The following is a 20,406-nucleotide window of genomic DNA, read 5'->3' as shown; positions in this document are numbered from 1 at the left end:
CAGGGTGTAGCTATCACTGAGCCCATGGGTGGGAGAGAAGTATTGGCATCCGAAGTTGGACACACACAGAAAAACCCCTACAGTAAGCATAAGAACCAAAGTAAATAAATAGGTCTCCTGTCACACCCTGAAGGTTGCCACCACCCAGCACTTGCCAAGAAAAGCACATTCCAGATACGGGGCCCTTCCTTGCCAAGACAGGACTGCCACAATTACTCCCAGAAACAGGTCTAATCCATCAGACTCCAGATCTCTATGGGAAATCAAAAGCCAGAAATAAAGTCAGGAAAGTGATACAAAATTATTCTCAGACAGGTCACCACAGAGAGTATTTTTAGACCAGAAACAGTCTGCTTGATGTGGACTAGAATGCAAAGAGCGGTTACTTTCTCTTACCCTTGTAGCGAGCACTGTTTCACTGATGCCAACATGCTCTGGAGACTTATTTGTCCATCCCCTTGCAGATCTGTTTAGTTCAGCCTGCCCCCTAATTGCACCTCGGGGATCAGAAAATGCCACTTTTGCCAGAAATGCCACTTTTGCCTGCTTTGCCTTGGGCTGTCCCTGCTTTGCCTTGCTGACTAGGCTGTATGAACACCCTCTTCATCCCCTTCCTTCATCAGAAGAGCTTCTTGTAGTAAAGTGTAGGTTTGCTGAACAGCTAGGGATATGGAAAATGCTGCTATTAAAGGTTTTCCTAACAATGTAATTGTTTGACAGACAAGGCCGCCGTTGCATTTACTTGCTTTAAAAAGGAAACATTACAATATCAACTGAGTGTTTTTAAAGAAACCCACAGCTTCCAGGAGTGTAAACACCTACCATCCAATGTACTTGCCTTTGGCCCATAACAGCATCTGGGACTTTGGAGTAAGCTCTGGGCAGAGAAGTTGTCAGTCAAATACCATGCTAAGAATTAGACTCTGATAAATTCCGCTGGTGTGGTGCTATATGAGAATGCTCTTTCAATTCAAAGCATCTCATTGCTGCCTCTGTTCTTTTCTGAGGGGAAAAAAAAAGTATTTCTTAACTGGTATTTTTTCAGGAATTGCACCTGGAGCAAAAGAGAAGAACCCCACAGTTACCAAAAGTACTCTGTGTTCTTACTGAGGAAGCAATTCAGTCCCCAAGCGCTGCAACTACCCATCTCGTGACCTACACCTAAGGTGCACATCCAAGCACTTTTTCCACAAAGCCACCGGTGCTGCACTCCCAAGCACATGTCCCCTTCAGTGTATCTGCTTCCACCTGCAGTTTCTGGGCAGGAACTTCTCACGCTATAGTCCTTAAACCTCAAATGATCTACATCGCTCTGGACACACTCATCAGCAGTTTCTTATGGCTTTGAGACTCCGTATCTGCTTCAGACATGGAGGTGAGAAGGTAGAATTGTTTCACACCGAGGAATGCTGTCAGTAATCCACATATTTTGGAGGAGACATTTCCTTAACAGCTTATAGTTTCTCAGGTGGTAACACGGATCAATGAGAGGTCAATGGCCAGTATGGCACACCTGAATTTTCACCTTCAGTTTGGAAGCACCAGCTCATGCTTCTCCTTCAGATGCCCTTCTAGTTCTTGCTTCAAATTGTACCAAAACATCCATGAAACCAAGTTAATGTCTGCAGTGGTCTGTACTGAAGAGGTTCGTAAGTGGTACCAGGTGTTTCAGCTAGCTCTGCAAACCAGTATACTCATTCCTGGTTTAAAACTGTGAAACCCTCTGCCCTGAATAGAGTTGGTGGTATGAGTAGCGTCAGGCATATCAGTACTTGGAAATGGGTAATTTCTGTCCTCTACTCTGTCACTTTAGACAGAAAAAGAAGTTTCTTCCTCGCTATGAAGTTACAGACCCAGCGAGGCCTAATTCAACTATCGACATGTCCTCTGGGTGCCTGCCCGTAGATGCATGCCCTTGTGCTCCACATCACTACTGTCAGCGTCCCAGATCAGCGTCCCAGATTTGTACCCTCCTGCCAATTCTTCTCAAAACTGCAGAGAAACTCACCGCTAACCTAGTTCTGTCAAAACAACCCCCCTTTGCTAAACCACCTGTGCGACGAGATCGGCCGGGCCATGAGAGGGGGTCCCAGGCACAGAGGAGGGCGGCAGGGCAGACCCCCGGGAGCAGCAGCGGTGCCGTGGCCGGAGCACCACGCCTGCCCACCGCTGGGTTCCCCGAACACCACCCCTGCCCACCGCTGGGTTCTCCGGAGCACCACGCCTGCCCACCGCTGGGTTCCCCAAACACCACCCCTGCCCACCGCTGGGTTCTCCGGAGCACCACGCCTGCCCACCGCTGGGTTCTCCGGAGCACCACCCCTGCCCACCGCTGGGTTCTCCGGAGCACCACGCCTGCCCACCGCTGGGTTCTCCGGAGCACCACGCCTGCCCACCGCTGGGTTCTCCGGAGCACCACGCCTGCCCACCGCTGGGTTCCCCGAACACCACCCCTGCCCACCGCTGGGTTCTCCGGAGCACCACGCCTGCCCACCGCTGGGTTCCCTGGACCCTGCCGACAACCGGGGCTGTCCTGTGGGGATTTCTGCCAGCCTGGGACAAGTGTGGTGCCAACCTCTCTCCCTCCCTCGCCCCAACCCGCAACGAGGAGCTTTACTTCATACTTTGCGTGCCACTGTCTAAAATACGCACAGTGGCTAAGATGCTACTTTTTCTGTCTTTGCTAATCTCTTCGAGCTCTTTAATTGCAGCCTGGAAGCTCTTTCCACACTAGTGGCTGGTATTATTTTATCCTTTCCCTGAAGAGTTCAGCTGCCTTTGCTATTTACAGGCATTTCTCTAGGGCTGAATATCATTTTTTCCTGGGATACAGAGTCACATGTTCCACAGATTACCCCACCATCCATCTCTCTTCTGCTTCTTGAATCAAGTCAGAAAAGAAAAAAACAACCTGCATACCTCTCTCTCCCCCAGAAAGTACATTCCATCCCATTAAAAACTGATGCAGCATATACTTCAAATAGCAGAAAGAAATAATGCAGATTCACCAGCTTGTCTCCTCCTCCACCATTCTACCACTAGACAATAAAATTAAGCAAGGCTTTTTATTTTTTTTCTCTATGGTTCTCTCTGCACTCAGGCTCTCTTCCTGCTTCAACGTGCATACAAGCATTTTTTGCCAAGAAGCCCCTTTTTCCAGGTAGTTTCTGCTGGATGTATAGTCCTTCTAGTTATGGTTACTTTGCTTTCCCTTTCTATTCTTTATTTGCTAAACTGACGACTTCAACTCTGCTACACATGCCAAGTACCAGAAAATACCACGTTTCAGAAAAGATCAGAAAAGTGTGGTTTCAGAAAGACCCAGGCTAATCCCAAGACCAGCTTGTGCAAGGATGGCTTCTATCTCACTAGGTGCACACAGACTCTTGCTGACGCTCTCCAAATTCCTCCCTTCTGTAACCTATGTTTCTTCCTTGAAGTAGAATGCAAATGCTCCATCTTGCTTTAAGCAGTTCTTGTGGTTCCTCATAGACATACAACTTCCCTGGCTCTTTCTCCAGCTTTGATAATTTGACCTCCAGTAGGAATGTCCCTTTACACCCTTGTGACCGAAAAAATCATCTCCTTTTATTCAAGGGCAAGGAAAAAATGTGGATGCAAATCACAAGCATTTTGTATTTCATTTTTTCTGCATACCTGTCAAAAGCAGATAGAAAAGCAAGCACAGCACACCAGCACTGTAAATAATTCAGAGACATGAAAGGTTCCTCTACAGAAGCCTCTACAGAAGCAGAATTATGTTTTAAACTGCTTTCAGTTTAAATGTTTTTAACAATTAGGAAACTGCTATGTCTGCCACTTCCTTTAAAAAGTATCACTCTCATCAGTAAGTACGTTATTCCTCAGCTGACTAAACGCTATTTATTAAGATTTCCAAAACGACCACTGACTCCTGTTGTATAATTTGGGTATGACTCCGTAATAAGATTAATCAGCAGCTCAGAGTTTGTGGAAAGTGTGGAAGCGTGATGCATCAAAAAGGGCCATGCACTTGCAAAGCGACAGAAAAGAATACTTTCCATGCCAAGAGGATTCTGGGTAGAAGGAAGAGAGAAAAGGAAGGATTTATGCACATTATTAAGTATGTATCCATCTCTAGATTTTATCTTCATATAGGTGTCAGCATTTCATATATTTTTTTAGCTCTGAAGAAGGACTATCCAATCCAACTGCAATTTACTGAAACATGAAGTTTCTGTAAGTTTTGGTTAAAGTTATACTACCTTTCAGTTTTTGTTTGGTTTGTTTGTTTTTTGTTTTTTTTCAAAAATGTAAAGTGTACTGAGTTTTATTGAATCATAAGGGATGAATAGATCTGCTGAATTTTTAACTAGGTTATTCTCTCTACCTATCAGAAGGAACTTTTTTATTACAGAACCCCAAATCTAATCCAGCTAGTTGCAAAATATCTTTAAATTGTGAATAGGATATAAGCCCTGCAGCCATGTTTGCAGACAGACACCTTAGACTCCTCTCCTGGCACAGAAGCAGGAAAAGAATGAGATAAGAAGGTGCCACAGGGAGACTGGTGGTGCTCGTGGGAAAGGACAGATATCCTGGTGCACCTCTGCAGCCTGAAGCATTATTTGGAGATTTCAGGTAACCTACACGTTAGGAGCCCAAACAATATACCTGTTGTTTAACAAACTGTTGAAATGACTCACTGGATATTTCTTTAGTAATGTGCCAGTGTTTTCTGGACATGTTTTTTTAATAGGATTATTTCCATCATCTTTTATTCCTTTGCCAGCTTAGTTTTTATGCTACATTCTGAAACAGCTGAAGCATTTGCTTACTGCTTTCAGAAAAAGGCACCCCTACCCTTACAAAAAATGTCATTTATTTATTTATTTTAACATTTAGTGATGTTCCAAGACACAAGACAAGAAAAGCAATTAGAGACAGTGTGATTTTTCTTCCCATATGCATTCGATTTCTCTATTTCCCACAGTAATTTGGGTCCCAAATGTAGGTTTTATAATTTTTCCTGAAAATCATTCAAAAAGATACTCTTAACGCTGGGTTGAGGCCGGCTTCCCTAGCCAAGAGTTTTCCTCCTAAAAGCTTTGCAAAGCAAAGTCAATTTTGAGTTCACTTTCATTATCTTCAGAGATAAACATAGTAACTTAATAGCGTAAGCAGCAAAGAACAACACTGTAGTTCAACAGTACAGTAAATCCATCCTAAGGCTTGTAGAACCAGATTTTTTTTAAAACCCACACCATACAAAATGCTGAACTAATATAAACTTAACCTAGCAGCTTTATTATTTAAAACAAGTTGCAAGTTAACTTTGTACCACCAAGATTTAGAAGACATCAGTTCTTATCTGGTCTCCTGCAGCCAGCACGTAAGTGTGTGGAGCTGCCAAACTCTTCATTGCATGTTCTGGTAACTTCAGCACAGAATTGAGCCCACGTGTGATCTGGATCACCTCTGTGTTGCTTTATCGTACAGTAACAACATATATTCAATTTTAACAGCTACGGACTAGGCAGTATTAAAATAACGCCTGGTTTTAATGAGCTGGGGCATGAGGAAACACTTCCTTCATGAGTTAGGCTGTCACCCATTAGCCTGTGCACCATGTCCTGGCATCAAACAGAAGGTGGGGGAAATTTAATGTCAAGTCTGCTCTTGCTTCATCTTGTATTTTAGCACAGCCAGTTGCGATCCAACCCAGGACAGCCTCAGACTTCCTTTTATACCCACTGAGGGTATCCGAATGCAGATCAAGAAGAGCAGATTCTGCCTGTCCCACTTTGCCCTCAATTCCTTGCCAATGAAGGTCTGGAAGCAAACTAAAGCCCTTATACCTGTAAATATAGTGGCTGGGGAGAGCCTGGATCAGAGCTTATTCTCAAGGGAAGGGATACTCTCATGGAAGGTAGAGAGACAGTCTTTAAAAGCAAAGTAGTTTTATCTACTACTTGTAATATGAATATCATATTTGAGTAAGTTTGGAACTCAATCACATGTCATTCATTATTACCTGGTCTTGGAAACAGCGTCTGTAACTAAAACATTCAACTATCTCTCTAACTTAGAAATGTTAATGTAGATGGATTACAATCTTCATCCTGGGAAGCAATCAAAAGCAGAAATGCAGAAACGGAGAAATAACTGCTTACAACAGGCTTCATCAACCACATAATACATAATCTCATTTCGCAACTGCAAGTCTGCAATAACAATCAGGTATCTCATCAGGAAGAAAAGACCCAACAGAATGACGACTCGCTTTCTTTTTCGTCCTTTAGTGCTACATGACTAAACTCAATGCATACAGCCACATCTGTTTTTCCCTACCTTTATCACGGATTCCCAGTTTACATACCCAACGAGGGCATGCAGAGAGCCCTTGTGCACAGATTTGCTTAACGTTCTCCAGCAGTTCACAAACTCAAATGGCCTGCACAAAGTGGGAGACAGGGAAGAGCAGTCTAAATCCTTCTGTGATTCTATGGGAAACCAGATGCAGGATTTGATGCCAGCTAAAATTAACCTGGTGGACAAAACGGTTTATTTTAACTTGGTCACTCAATCCAATTCACTGCACAGTCACACAAACACTTGTGCCTGTATGAGCCAAGAGGGAAAAGGGTGTGTTATAGCTCTGCCTGTCTTGGCAGCAGCATTGGCTTATTTCTATTTAAACTGTATGTAAAAGTATGTCTTAATACCCCTTGAGCCATTTTATTTAGTCTCCTGAGTCACACATACATCACGCAGATTTTTGCTGCTGTCCAGATTGGCGACACTTCATAAACAAAGCATGAGTCCTTACACAGGATGGAAAATTATGATATGTCTAATCACATATTCAGTGATCCAATGGCTGTATACAATGGTTGTATTTTCAGAAATAATTGTAGTCCAGTAGTTAGAGGATTGCTGAGATACGCCACCAACATGAGAGAAGCAAACAAATGAATTCGTCTCTGTGCCCCAGTGTCACCACCTTGCGTAAGCACTTTGTAAGGTCTCAGGATAAAAGCTAATGTTTTGATCGCGTGTCTGTGAAAAAATAACTGACAAAAACGTAAGATTCTTGAGATTCTTAAAAGCATTTAAAAATGTAACACAGAGCTGTGATACAAACCAAATAAGTGTAATGTACGCTAATAGGGTGGCTGTCCATTCTCTCCTGTGTATTTGCAGGGCTGCCTCGAGACAGCATGCCTGCACTGCAAGAAAAGTCCTTACCTTTAGAGTTCACTCATTTTTTCTCTCCCTTCTGTCCCTAATTCTTACCTCTACCTATCCTGTGATAATCCACAGAACAAAGTATACGTACCGTTGATTTTAAACAGTTAAATTACACATTTTGTTAGCTGCTCATGCCAATCCCACTCCCAATGATGTAAATGGAGGAACTTGTTTTGCACAAGTGGCTGAAGACATAAGGATCAAGAACCACCTTCCTCCTTGCCTTCTTTGCATTTATCTTTCCCATCCCCCTGTTTCGCTGGTGCCAATTTCCCCATTCAGTCTTTGATCTTGACTGTAATCTTGGTACACAGTTATCTGTTCCTCTTCCCTTCTCTGTTCGTTCTTTCTGTCCCACAGCAGATAAAGTGGCACCAACCTACAGAGTTAGTTCCCCTCCTTACCAGACAAGTTAGAAAACCAGAACAATGCATAACCCATTTCTGATGCTGCTTTGAGATAGCTGTGGTTAGAGGAGCGTTACACATACCTAGTCACTCCAGCTATAACATTTCAGGTCAGGACAAAATGAACAAAATGCCCCTCAGGCATCTATGCATTACGCTGCCCAAAGGCAGCAGCTGATGCACCATCTCAGGGGGCCTGATAGCAGGATTCAGTCCCTGCTCATGCATTAAATATCAGAATCACAAGGGGCTGCTTCCTTTTAAATCCAGCTAACCATAAAAGGAGCCTCTATATTTGTTATTTCATATCTGAAGTAATGAATAATTAAAAGGCAGTAGGTATTCTGTACAAGAACTAAATCTTTAGTTAGGGGTAAACCAACATCTAACAGATCAAGACTTTCATTTTTAAGAAAAGGCTTAGAAGAGTCAAAGATCAATCACTCGGACGTATGCAGAGCAGGCTGGCAGCGGAGGTCTGACGTGCAAAGCGCACACCCACTGCTCCTGAGTCACTCTGGCTCTCAGCTGGGTAACGTGCTCATCGCACAGGCACGGCCCTGCCTTGCACACAACTCGCACAACTGTCCTGTTTTCCCCATGCTGGTGGCACGTTACAGGCAGGTGAAGATTCCCTCTATTTCAGTTTAATTTTACAAGCTGCTCCAGGATGAAATGTGCCACGTGGTTAAACAAGAGCTGCGCTCAGGCTGTGGGATTTGACTTTCATTAGCTGCAAGATGCCACATCAGTGAAAATGAAAACAATAAACTTATCTTGTTCCGATGACTTAACGCTACACGATCAGAAGCTGGCTAAATATAGACCATACCTGCCAAATCACTTTTCATAGGAGAAGCCTACTAAATCCCTGCTCTCACTGAAGCTGCTGCCGTCCCTGGCAGCCCCTCCAAGGGGGCTCGGTGCTGCCAGCTCTGCCGGGGCTCACTGAGATCGGCTGGGCATACACGGCATGATCCACACCTACCTAGGCAGGACGAGAGGTGGAACAAATGCTTCTCTGCTCCAGCAATCTCTGTGTCACAGCCCAGGGATGGAGGCTGGCTCTGCTGCCCACAGACACGTGCAAGGTTTGTAGTACAGCTGGCAGCTGCACTTTCCTCCTTAGCAGCCTGACAGCTTTGAAGTGCCAGTGGCACAGTCAGAAGTCCTCTTATCCTTATTAGTGGGAGGGAAAGTACTATGGATATACCTCAGGCTAAGAGGTGGATCTATCATTTGAGGTAAGGACGTGAAAACAAGAAAAAAAAGAGAACAGCTTTTGAAGACAACGTCCCTTTGAATACTCAGCTTACTAAACTGAACTAAAACACGTGAAGACAGATCATGGGCAGTCCTCCGTCCGCCTCCACTTACGAGTGAGTCCTCGCTACCATAGGATGCAGCGTTCCAGCATCGGTCACAACCAATATTCTCCGAGGAGCAAGCACATTGCAGTTGGCATTTGCCAGCCGTAGGAGCAGCAGCCCGAAGGGCAGCGTGCAGAGCGGGCATTGGGCTCAGGTGCAGGTCTTGGCCTCTGGAAAGAAAATTCCTGAACACTTGCAACACTGCATTTCTTCTAAACAAGGCAGGCGGTTCTGTAACTTCACTAAGATTATGTGGCATAAAAATCACTTTTATTTCCTCCTTCAGTTCTTTTTAAAAGCTGGACTATTTTAGACAAAGAAAAGCCATTGTTTTAATGATAGGTAATTACCCACTAACATTTTTGCTGCCTTAGCACATTAGTATTTTTTCAGGTCTCCTTTGGAACCGCGAACGGGCAGAGTTCAAGAAGAAGATTGTGAAAACACAGACCACACAAGTGCACATCGGGTCACTCCTCATGCAGTCACAGGCATGCTGGATGGAAGGGACCTCTGGAAGCCTGTATCCCACAATATCTTTTCCTAGGATGTGCTCTAGTCATCTTAACATCTTTGTAGTCTCCCACTGAACCCTCTTCACATCCCTCTTGACCTGGGGTGGGGGGAAAACTGGAAACAGCATTCCAACTGTGGCCTCCCCAGTAACCAAGTAGAGGGGCATTATAACTTCCCACAATCTGGTGTCAGTGACCTTGTCAATGTAGCCTAGTAGAGGGTTTGCCTTATTTGCAATCAGGGTGCACTGTTGGGTTGTTTGCAACTTTCATATCTACTGGCATCTTTTGGCATCCACGGTAATACCCACATCCATATCAACTGGGCTACAAGTCATACAGTCACTTCCCAGCCTCTCCCAGTGTAAGGGATTGTTCTGGCCAAGGTGCAGAGTGTTTTGCTTTTTCTTGCTGAACTCCACAAGCTTCATGTTGGCCTAGTCCCCAGGTTTATCCCTCTGGATTTAGGTTCTCCCATTTGCTATGTCAGTTGCTCTCCCTAATTTAGTGCCATCAACACATATGGGGAAGGCACACTGTGCCTTCTGAAAATGTCGAGCAATGTGGAGCCCAGCCTCGAGTCCCGAGTACCCTGCTCACTACTTGGTGCCAGCTGGATGTCAGCCCTTTGATCTCCTGGAGTCCAGCCGAAGGTGGTCCCCTCAATTTTCAACCCACCTAACAATCTGTTCCACCAGATTGTGTCTGCAGTATCACAAAGACCATATCCCACTGGCAGAATTAGGCAGCTTTGAATCTTCCCTACACCGGCAAGGATGAAAATATGCAGATAGGAGCCATGATACCTCTGAATTAAATTCTTACAAGTCCAAAACAATCTGAGACCTAGGATTGCAGAGGTCAGCGTTGAACTGTACCATGAATTTATCAGCACAAGAACAGCAGTCTGTGTGGCCTTTAGCTCACTGAAGAAGGATGATGCCATTCACAGATGAAATCGAGATCCAACAGAAATTCAGGTGCATTTTAGGCATAACTTGCAAGAATTAAGTTGAGTAATTCCCAATGTCAACGACTGCCATTTCAGCTTTATTTCCAAACCCAAAGAACATCTTCTCTTTACTGAGGCCTCATTAACGGTTAACAAGATCACGCTTTCAAGATCACGGCACTTGCAGGAAGAGATTTGGTAGCTTTCAGAGAAGCCACTAAAAAGAGTAACTATCATGTGATCCAAAACTGAAGTAAAAAAATGGTAGCAAAAACACACTGACTGACTCCAGTGAGAACTGGGTGTTCAGATGAAGAGATTACCATTTTGGGTGTACGTACACAAATTAGCAATTAGGGGTAATTGCTTTCAGCTGCATTTCGCTGTTTAAAAAAAAAAATTAGTAGCTTGTAATTAACACTAATTTAAGGACAGATGAAAGCCCACGTTGGTGCTGAGAGGAGGCACGCCTGACAAAACAGCTACCTCAAACGCACAACCTCTGGTGGTGTCAGCTAGAATATTTCTGCCGTGTTCCCAAACCAAAATTACAACGGCTTTAATCTCTCTGTCTTCTCAGGCGCTTCCTGCCCATTAATCTTCCCCTTTGCCCACGGTCAGATCCTCAACAAAGGCACAAGAGAGGAAGAAACTCGTGCTTCCTACTACGCAGCACGTGCTGCCGGCTATCAGCCAGACGCTACTGCTCGGTACCTACCCATAGCCTCACGCGCGGCACAGGACCTGCCGTGCTGATGTTAGCTGCACAGCTCAACTTGGAGCGGAAGCCTGCGAACCACGCTGCTCGGCGATACGTGCCCTTCGGTGGCCACACGAAAAGAGATAAGCGTATCCAGACCCAAGATTAAAGCGAGTTCGCTGGAAGATTTCCTGGCCATTTCACGTAATCTGCCCCGACAACATTTCCTGCCTTGAAGCAAGACCCATCCAGCGCCAGGCAGCCCTGGCTGTGCCGCTCGGCGCATCAGCGCGCGGGGCAGCCCAGGCGCAGGCCGCGCGATGGGCAGGGCGGCCAGCCGGCGGGCTCTCACTAGGTGCACCTCCAGCTGCGTTACACGTGGGCAAACCAGTGACGTGCCAGGGTGATGCGGGGGAAGAAGCTACTTGGCCATTACCGAAGCGTGGCTCTGTGGCTCTCCTGGGGAGGAGGTAGTACACAGGACGAGGTGCCGTGCCTGGTCGGCACTTCAGCCAAAGGCAAGTCCATCTCACGAGTACCCTTCCCACAAGTTACAACTCAGAAGACAATGCACTTTGAAGCGATGTTGTCAGAAGTTTACCTACTCCAGTACTCCACCCTGTAAAAGCGCATGCCTGTTACAGGCTTAAATGCATCAGGCTTTTAGACTTACTCTAAAGAAATATGCTCCCAGCATCTGGTTAACCAAGCTGCAAAACCCTAATGCAGAGTGGTTTAGTATGTATTTTTCTGGACAGTGATAAGGCCGGATCAGACCTAAATGTCCATCTGACCCAGAAGCTCATCTACAACAGTGGCCCACGCCACATGGACACACAGGACAAAGGACAACAGGGACTAGTCCTCAGTTGAGCTTCAGATTATCAAACACCAGGCAAGTCAAAAAGCCCAAACCCCAAGACAGTGAGGCATCTGTCCTCAGGGCCGAGGCGTGCCCATTTCTCTTAACTATATTCCCTCCTGTTGACGACTATTGTATTCCTTGGTTTTTTTCCCCGAGTCTAACCAGCACTTATATTTGGTCAAATGGGCAGCCTTCAGCAAGAGAGAAACCTGTCCCTGGACCCATACGAGCATTTCTTAAGTTCTCCAGCCCCGCTTCACTGAGCAGGCACTGAGGTTCCCCACCGGGGCCGGAGCTGGGACTAGGGTTAATTGCCCAGTTTCCCACACCATTCCGGCACACCTCTGGGTTCACCACTCATCACCTTCACTAGTGGAGCTGAGCAGATTTAGGTCCCTGCAGTATAACTGCTTGTGTATGGTTCATGTGGTTTCCTTAAAAAAAGGTCTAATAATTATCATTCTGGAGCCTCAATAAGGTATCCACATTCTTCAGACAGTGGAGAAGCTCAGAGATCTCATTTGATCTCTATTTCCTCTAACTCCTATTTCTACAGGTCTCAAGTTCAGGAATCTTTTATTAATAAAAGGCTAGTCCCTTATAGTCACTCAGAGGGGCTCAGACTCAAAACAGAATTCAGTCATTTTAATCACCAAAACTTCACAGCAAACAGAGGGTTCCCTGTAAACAGGATTTGCAATACATTATTCAGACATTTTGATGCTTTTTGGAGCAGAGGAAGCCCCCACTTGTGACTGTGATTTTCAGTTTAGCCCTGGGTAAAACATTTAAACGTTTCACACCCCCTCTATTCTACTGATTTTGCAATGAACAACCCTTACCTGTTACAGACCATTAACAAAGCTCCCTTTTTGTGCTTCCTCGCCCTCCCCCACGACATTTGGGGAACTGCTGAAAAGCTGTAACCATCCTCGGACTCCAGGTCCCCATGGCCGGGGAGCTGGAGAAGGCAGAGAGGAAGGTATCCTCCGCCGCAGCTGAGCAGGGGTGCAGGAAAACAGGAATTCCCCATTAGGGATCGCCGCAGAGAATTACCTGGTTGCTTAGAAACATGAGATTAACTACAGCTCAGTTTTCCCCCTCCTTCACACATGCACTTAAGGAGAGGCCGTAAATCGGCTGCTTGGGAGACTCAGGAGAGCCCGTCTGCGGAGCGAGACACGGGGTCACCGTGCCGGGTCAGGCAGCAGGCATGGGGGAAAGACCGAGTTTTCTGCTCTCCTTCCCCGGCTGCGTGAGCTCCCTTTGGTTTGCAGTGAAAAGTTTCTCCTCGCGGAGTTTCAGCCGCCAGAACAAGTCGATCATGCAGCTCCGCAGCCGAATTGCCCGTGCCAGGATCTCGGCTCTGATGACAATCAGTTGAAGGAACGCAGCTAGGGTAAAGGAAATAAGCCTCTGACAAGAAAGAGCAGCTGGTATTTAAAGCAGATGGTATTTTAAGCAAAAATTACATTAATCTCTGCATCTCTTAGTAACGTTTTCTACGTGAGCTGCCAAAGCATCGGTGATCGGCAGCAGTAAACACGCTTGCTGCCTGTTTGCATCTTCCATACCTCGAGGAATCGGAGAGAAAGACTGGTAAGAAACACAGAGACCCAACTAGTGCTTTGCTTACCCACCTTCACATGACATGGAAGTAGGAAAAAACGATCTAGATAAAACAGATGTGGACTTAATCTCGCACAGTTTACGGTCAAACCAGTTTAACATGAAAAAGCACCATCACTAATGCAAACATGAGAGCATAGCCCACAATGTGGGCTCAAGAGCTTTAATGCAGTCTCTGCTAGAAGCAAGTTCTCCAAGCCTGACGTAACAGGTCAAAATACAGATGAACTGACATCTGCTGATAAAGTAACAGAATTTGGAAAAAGATACTGGGAATTTTCCCTAATTTAGATGATTTCACATCCATTCACATTCACAGTAATCAGCTCTCAGACACGGAGTGGAAAGGATATGCTGTGTAGTACATACCTAATAACCTTGTGGACAAGAGCCAGCGGTGTGGTTATCATTATGCTGGATAGTTATTACAAACTGAGGGTTAATTATTAGCAGAGCTTAAAATCAAAGACAGTTTGATCCAGACTGCATACACACACACAAAGCTACTACCCTGAAGCACTTCCAGTCTCTTTCCAGACAAGCTCAACATAGTTCAGACATGTACAAGGTAGCACACCATGATAAGGTAGAAGTGACAGGGAGACCGTAGCCACGTGGCTCTTGAAAAGAGTTAGCACCTACCTGAGTGCGTGTTGTGGAGGCTTTCCACTGGGTTTTTTTGCAATACCACTTCAATGGTTGTTTAAAAACAGTTAACATCACTAGAACAAAGTTACATTTTGAGTATTAAGTTCTGCACAGAAAATTCTCTCTTTGACCTGAGAAGGATTTTTTTTCATGGAGGAAAGACTTGAATTGCCTGCTGCTCCACACTTGCATGCTTTGCTACGAAAAGCGATGAGCTCTGCAAGGACAGGTTTGCAACTATCAGAGCTCCAGTTTTGTTAGAAATTATTTAATGAAATTTTATGATTTCAGGCTGGTGGGATGGGGAAGAAGAGGCCAAGGGAACAAAGTAACAACATGGAAAAAAGACCAAAAACTGAAATCACCTGACAAGTGTTTTTTTAGATTAACAGAAATTCAGATTTGGTAGAGTTGTTTGCTCTTTTCCACAGCAAAGTGCTCTTTGGGCCTACATGAAACATGATGGATCTCTGCCAAGTAAGTCAGAGCACCCTGCCTTGCTCCAGAGATGAACATCCCAACCATACCCAGGGGTTTTTTCACTTAGTTGTCCCGTTAATTCAGCATTAACCTGATTGACTCAATTCTAACAAACACAGTTTTACCTGTGTGTCAGCACTTGATATTCAATCTGCAATTAGGAAAGAAAACAAGGAGTGTGGGTAAGCAGATCGGGCTGAATTCAGAATAGGCAGTGGCAGGAGGGAACTGACTCTCGGTGGTAGCGTTACAATCTTCACCCAGGGCGGTGCAGATGTGCAAACCTGGAGGGTTCTAAGGCAGACGCGGCCTGCAAGGACCACATGCGATCAATAGGTGGATCACACTCTTCTGTAAACACCACGGGAGAAAAAGGAAAGGCCTTTACGCCGGCAAAACGAAATAAAAATGACTAGCCAAGCTGCCTAAACAAGGCAGCGTTTATGTAGGACGGGGTCGGGGGGGCTCAGCTGAGAACACTCTGCTCTTTTATTTGCTCTCGTACCACGTGCGGCACATAAACACGGGCCGACGTGACCGAAGGCTCCCCGCGACCGAGCGGGGCAACTTTCCTTTGGCAGAGAAGGATTAGTGTTTGCTGGCTCTGTCAAAAGGAAATCGGGGCAACCTCTGCCTCCCCCCTGCCGCTCCTGCCATCCCTGTAGCAGCAGGGCTCACCCTGTAGTTTGCAGTGTTTACATTGCTGGCCCCAAACTTTTTTCCGTGTCTGCGCAGTTACAGCAGAGGCTGAAATTGAGCCTAATTCTCTCACAGCAAATAAGAGTCCTTTCCCAGCCCAGCATTTAGCATTTCACATTCTCACATGCTGCAAACAACCATCAAAAACAGGGAAAAATCACGGCTCCAGAGGAAGCCTACACTAGCTGACGAGGTCCAACTTCCAGACAGCTAGGACTTAAGAGAGAGAAATGCCACTGTCGTGGTTTAACCCCAGCCAGCAACTAGGCACCACGCAGCCACTCACTCACTTCCCCCCACCCAGTGGGATGGGGGAGAGAATGGAAAAAAAAAAAAGTAAAACTCATGGGCTAAGATAAGAACGATTTAATAAGTAAAATAAAATATAACAGTAACAATAATAATAAAATATAATAATAATAGTAATGAAAAGGAATATAATAAAATAAAAATAATTAAAAAAAAAAAACAACAAGAAAAGACAAGTAACGCACAACACAATTGCTCACCACCCGCTGACTGATGCACCAGCAGCAATCCACCCCTCCCAGCCAACTACGCCCAGTTTCTATACTGGACATGACGTTCTATGGTATGGAATATCCCTTTGGCTGGTTCAGGTCAGCTGCCCTGGCTATGCTCCCTCCCAGCTTCTTGTGCACCTGCTTGCTGGCAGAGCAGGGGAAACTGAACAGTTCTTAACTTAGGATAAGTGCTACTTAGCAACAACTAAAACATCAGTGTGTTATCAACATTATTCTCACACTAAATCCAAAACACACTGTACCAGCTACTAAGAAGAAAATTAACTCTATCCCAGCTGAAACGAGGACAGCCACCCATTAAGCCAAAATTGCAAAGAGAGTCCTGGGCAGGGTTTATGAGACAGGACAGCTAGGTTCAGGAATCGCATCGACCCACTGCAAAGTGCCACAGCTCAAGGTGTTTGTCATTAAGAGTCACAGCTATAAGAAATGCACAGCTTTAATGAGGGCTAAATCAACATGAGGGACCTTCCAGGCACGTAATACCAGCAGTTACGGTGACTGCAGATAGGAGTAGACTGTGTTTTCGTCAAGGAAACATTTGCCAAAATAGTTTCAAAGCGAGCAGTCCAAACAACCTCCCTACTGTTTACACCGAAGCTCTCCCAAACGTGGGTCTTTCATTAGTAAATCGAATCTTGCTTTAGTAAATTTAAGTACATTTCCACTTTGCTCTGCTAGCCATCGCAAAACCAGAAAAGGTGAACTCAGTGCTAATGCTACTCCTGGGAACGTCTGATTCTGGAACTACGTCGACAGCTGGCAGGGGCTTGGGAAACACCCAGGCATCTCCCAGCCTTCGCTCGTGCCCCCTCCCTGGAGTACTCCTCAAGTACTTTCCATGCATAAATAAACTAAGGTAGGATGAACTTCAAACAGGCCTCGCCCTACACAGTCAAATAAGCTAGGGAAAATGTATGTATGATGTGTAATATTTACATTTCAAGCAATGAAACTTCTTGTTTTGATACATTATACATGCTGGAATTACCAACAAGACTGCAGACTGGATAGGCGCATTTTATGCATTGCTTTTTTATCATGAAACAGCGCAGGGTGACTTTGTTGAGGGACCAGGCAGACCCCGGAAAATTCAGGTTATGGCAGCATAGCTAAACAACGTTCTCCTGCCTACCATTTGAGTTTAATCCATCCATTTGCTACCTATCAAGGCCGAAATGTCACATTTTGCAACTGCAGTCAGGCTAGGCCCTGGCTGTGGTTTTTGGTTACTTGTCATTCTCAGTCAGTCACTGCTGTAATCTTATTTATTTGTAGTCATACTATTGAAGCAATGATGTATTTTCAAGAGATTACTCTGTAAAAATGAAAGAACGTATTTTTTTCTCAATGGCCTCAAATTAGAGAACAAAAGCAATATTAGCAAGGCAATAAATAATCTGGATTTATACAAATTAACCTTGAATTTGTTTGTTTCGTAGTTTGCAGTCTGAAAACACGACCACTTGCACTATGCTAACTTCACTGATTTCTATTACTCAGATAAGCATGCCACAAAAAAAAGTCTGAGGTGAGGTAGTAGCTTTTATTAGGCCAACAAACAGGAGCTGGAAAAACAACAAAGCAATTTATCAGCCAGCCTAATAAAAGACATTACCTCTCCCTACAAACCTTGCCTTGCTTATTTCATGGCAGTAACTTCACTACCCAAGTATTTCTCATCCTAACAATGAAATTTTACATTTGCTGGAAGTGGGAGCCTTCCAGCCTCAGTTTATAATTGACTTTTGTAACTAAACAGGATTTTCAGTGCAGTAGGGCAAAGAAAGCACAGGAACACCAGTACTGGAAACAAAGCTTGTAGAATTTTGCCAGTGTGGGCACTGGACCTGCAAGCTCCTCCACGCCCACATGCTGCAATCCCGGCATCCACGGAGAAACCCCAGCAGCAAAACAATGGGCCTTGGGACCAAATTACCTCCCAGCTGACACTGCCCGGAATTACCATCGCTAGCGTGAGTGGATCTGTATCCCAAAGAACTGATCTGAGAGACGAGCTGGCTCCCTCGCAGGCGTGCGGGATTCCTCGGGGACCCCTGAGAGGCGGCAGCAGCAAGCTCCTGAAGTGGCTGAAAGCCATTTTTCATTCCACATTCGCTGTCACGGCACTGAATTAGGAGACCATTTTCTGTGAGGCTGGAGGAATAATTGTATCCCATGGATAGGCGGATGAACAGGTAACGTATAGCTGTGGGGCAGTGTAGGGATACCCAGGAGAGTTTAGGGAAGCAGAATTTTCCCTGGAGCATCACGAAGTCTGGAGAGGACTAATAAACTGCTTCCAGGAACCAAGCACATTAAGGTATAGAACCCTGCCTTGTCAGCTGCGCGGTAAACGTAACCACCACCCCCCCAGACATGGGGCCCTTTTTCAGCATCCTTGTTATTAAGAAGAGCTCAGGCATCTCCAGTGAGCTTCTTGTTGAGACAGAAATGCAGGGAAATACTCACGAATTTCTTTCCTAGCCTATTTTTGTTTAGAGTAGCCACACAACTCCTCCTCACTGCCTCAAGGCGACAACAAAAGCAAAGACCAGAATTACACACAAATTAGCCTCAGCCCCACCGCTCCGGCAGGACAGGGCTCTGCGTTCAGCCTTTCCAGCTAAACCGCTCCCCTGCCTGCCTCTCCCGGCACAGCCTCCGGCGCCGGCAGCTATGACTGAGCCCAGCTCCACAAGTATCGATCCTGGCACACAGCACACGCTTGGCCGGACAGTCCAAACTCAGAGGTCAGGATCCTCTCCTCTGCCACCCTCATTTCTTGCTCTGCATCCACCTCCGCTGCCAGGACTTTGGTCGACTTCAAACAGGCGGCAACAGACCCGCGCCGCTAACAGCTTGTCTCAAGTAAAACACTAGCAGAGGGAAAAAGGATCCTTAATTCAGTTTACATTTAGCTATGAACGGCTGAGGTAGAGCCACCTTCGTTCTGCAGAGGAACCATCACACCAGCATCCAGAGGGGTTTAGTTAATCGAATTTCAGGAAAGTTAATGTGGATTAACTTTTGAGTGTACTCATGTAGACGCACTCTACGTTATTCCTTAGCTACACCACATCTGAGTGGCAGTGGCCAGGTTCATTGCTCCATGGTACTGTAAATAAATGCTAAATCTGTGTTTTAATGGTATCAGGCAGGCAGCAGCTGTTGCTGCTGAATGCCCAGCAGATTGCTATCGCTCTCATGACTCTCATCAGGGAAAGTACCAAACAGCCTAAAGATTATTATTGTCTGGCAACAAGCATTTTCTTTCATAAACAGCACCTAGAAAAAAAAAAATGTATGCTGTGAAGAGATGACGAAAAGGCTTTCTTTTTCCCCTGCTCTGGGCACCAGGCTGTCGAATTTTTATGTGAGGGGAAAATAAGGCATTACACAATCTTCTGAAAGAGTGTGTTAGAGAAATGGAAGGCAGGATACAGAATTAAATGCATAATTCATGGCTTGTGAGAGCCTTGAGGCAAGACCTTTCGGACTTGCTAATTGCTTTGCTGAGAAGTAGGCCAGAAGCCGTAATAATGACTCCTACACCTAGGCAAATACACCCATAAAGCTGTTGTAACATCCACCTAGGGGCTTCCACATCACCCCCCTTGCACACATGTGCTGCTGGCCCATCTGACAACATGCCAACCAAGGACAAGATCATGGGATATCAGGCTGATCCGAGGATCTGAATCTAATTCTGGTATGTATTTCCGAATATTCCGGTTTTTGGACTGCAGGCATATTTATATAAACTGCCTGCAGCCATACCATATTCCTTGGAGGACTCTCACTGTGCGCGCAGAGCCTTAGCGCACACCCCTGTGCACGTGAGACCGGCAGAGGTGAGCGGCTCCTCCACTGCAGCAGCCAGATTTAGCCCCACCGAGCTCAATGGCAAAAAATTCAGTGGGTGCAAGATCAGATCCCACTTGCAGGCAAAGATATTAATATGACAAGTAGGGAGGAGGAAGGCAAGCGTAACAGCTTACAGCTACAGAGGTTTGCGCATGTGCAGAATTTGGTGGATCTAAGTCATGAACAAAGCACCAAAATATCTTTTAGCTTCCTGTGCCATAACCACCTCCTCCTCCATGTCCCCAGTGAACACCCTTGGATTTTCTCATCCCAGCAGGCAAAATCATAGGCTTTTATCTACCTACGTGTTCAAATCTCTTCTATTCACATTCTCTCGCTTCAGAAAACGCTATTCCAGCCAATTCTCTGATAATATCCTGCCAACTGCCGCCAGCCACTGCTGCTTCTACTTTGTTAGACCCCACCAGAAGTTAGCCTCAGGGAGCTAAGAAAGGCTTCGCTATTGCTGTTTCCAATTTGTTACTGAATCCAGTCAGAG

At 45.5% G+C, this 20,406-nt stretch overlaps 1 protein-coding gene across 2 annotated transcripts in view; it reads right to left on the bottom strand.

The window, feature by feature from the left end:
* The window catches only part of CLMN (calmin), an 80,487-nt gene that overhangs the window by 44,617 nt on the left and 15,464 nt on the right, over window positions 1-20,406 (bottom strand). The window contains exon 1 of one of the 2 annotated variants that reach the window (XM_030041965.2): window positions 12,882-13,276. The exons of the other annotated variant lie outside the window; for it this stretch is intronic. The gene's annotated coding sequence lies outside the window, so the exon portion shown is untranslated. Of the gene's footprint in view, window positions 1-12,881; window positions 13,277-20,406 lie in introns of those variants that run through there. 2 annotated transcript variants of the gene reach the window in all.

Source organism: Aquila chrysaetos, chromosome 2 (assembly GCF_900496995.4).
Source record: "Aquila chrysaetos chrysaetos chromosome 2, bAquChr1.4, whole genome shotgun sequence".
Lineage (NCBI taxonomy): Eukaryota > Metazoa > Chordata > Aves > Accipitriformes > Accipitridae > Aquila > Aquila chrysaetos.
Note: the sequence above shows the minus strand (reverse complement) of the source record. Positions and strands in the feature narration are given on the sequence as shown.